The sequence below is a fragment of the Lactuca sativa genome, chromosome 3 (assembly GCF_002870075.4).
Source record: "Lactuca sativa cultivar Salinas chromosome 3, Lsat_Salinas_v11, whole genome shotgun sequence".
Classification (NCBI taxonomy): domain Eukaryota; kingdom Viridiplantae; phylum Streptophyta; class Magnoliopsida; order Asterales; family Asteraceae; genus Lactuca; species Lactuca sativa.
Window position 1 is genome coordinate 53,139,162 of NC_056625.2, and position 1,905 is coordinate 53,141,066.

General features: G+C 34.3%; 1 long non-coding RNA gene across 1 annotated transcript; it reads right to left on the reverse strand.

Annotated features, from left to right (window-relative positions):
• LOC111914402 (uncharacterized) lies at nt 1-1,690 on the reverse strand. The gene is made up of 5 exons (XR_002857797.3): nt 1,357-1,690; nt 1,191-1,277; nt 994-1,103; nt 731-901; nt 1-634 (listed from the first exon to the last, which is right to left on the reverse strand). It is a non-coding gene; the product is annotated as an uncharacterized LOC111914402 (long non-coding RNA).
• Between the last annotated feature and the right edge of the window lie 215 nt (nt 1,691-1,905).

A 1,905-nucleotide genomic window follows, 5' to 3' on the forward strand; every position in this document is an offset into this window, starting at 1 on the left:
ATGAAAAATTATAGTACATTGTCTGAATTGGTAGCCATAGTAAAGTATGTTGCTATTTTCTGCTATTCATCCATTTACAAAAACGGTAAAAATGAATGTACATTGTGGTACACCATCCAGAATTGGTTTCCATGCCTCCATTTGTTCCTTTGTTCATACATTACACACGACTTTTATCAAATTTTATAAACACTCCTTAATAAATTTCCAACAATTCGGACTGAATTCATAACCATAAATGGAAACAGATCAGCAGATGAAGTAAGCAAACCGACAATGGATTGAATAGAGATCCTTCATAACAAATATGAGATATTAAACAACCACTACTAGACAAATTTTAAGAAAGGATATCTACCAGGATGAAAAATGTCGTTCGGATCCACATTTCCCACTTATACTTGGAAGTCCAAACCTGTAATATTAACCGCATATTTTTAAGGTGTTCATACAACTGAAAAACACACTAATCCCACTGAATTCGAAGATATGTCTACCAACGACATCCAATTCTGTTAACTTGGGCATGAACTACCTAATTTTACCTTCTGTTGTTTCATCGGCCTTAAAAGAAATTGCAATCTTCCTCTCCTTTTGCTCCTTGGCAACTAAACTAATAATATCGTTATCCCATCTGTCAAGAAATTGTAAAAATTCATGAGTTTTTTTTTTTAATATTTGATTATTTACAACGCAAATAATGAGTATTATTAAGTTACAAATCAAACACCTGTAAATCAGCATGATCGATGATACAGTCGTTCAACCACCACATCCCTTTCTTTATTGATCTGTAGCATGTAAAAGCTAAAGATTAAACTTGTATTGATGTCCAACATTCAAACATCTTTCACTCTTGGTGCTTGTTTTAAGGTTTCATATGGATTTGGGTCTCTTAAACCTTGAAATAACGACGAAAACTGAAAAGGGCTTCGATTTTGGAGTAAACATGAATTTACTCTATTTTCTAGTAGTAGAACTTTTTGATGATACCTTATTCACAATTGTGACATTATCAGCATCAGATTAAGCATTTTATCAGAATAAGCAACAAACAAACGATCCATGCAACTGTTTTCACTCATGTCTGACTTAGACTCCTTCTACCTAAAACAATTAAGCTATTTAAAATGATATCTTTGAAATACCATATATTGAATTAATGTGCGAATAAAATTCTTGAAGGAAACCTTATAACCTCCAGGTTTTCTCTTTCTTTATCAGCTAATTTAACCACCTGCTCCACCCAATACTTGTTTGCACTTGAAGCTTGAAGCCTAATAAACGAAAAATAAGACATGAGCATCAGAAACGTTATAACATTCAAAAAGATTATCAAACAATACGAGACCTTACTTTTGACTAATGTTGACCATAGAGAAGCACCATATGACCCGAAACAGAAGAGAAAAGCCAAACTTCTTCTATTCTCAATCATGCACGCAGTGCCTTTTCTGTTCCTGAACAAAAATTTGACTAAAACTTTTGAAGAACTTTGTAACTGATGTTAGACCAGAGAAGGTGGAAACCCAAACTAAACACCAAACATAATTGTAGGACCGGTGAACATGTCTAAATTTCAAATCAAACCCTAACTTTCGCTATGTTCCACATACAGAATAAGAGGTTAGTTATAATTATGGGTAAGATGCCACTGAAATCGGTGCACTATAATGCAAGCAAGATGAATCAGTGATCACAGGAGGAAAAAAACTAAAACTAAAACTAAAACACCAACATTGCAATCTGGGTATGCTGGAGCAAATTAGGAGAGGCAGTCCTCTTCATACAGGGCCACCAATACTCCCTCTTCAGGTCCAAATACATCTTAGTGGCCCTGGGATGGATCGATAACACAAATTGGACTATGAATGATAATAGTCACTTTCCTATGATCAAGTTAAG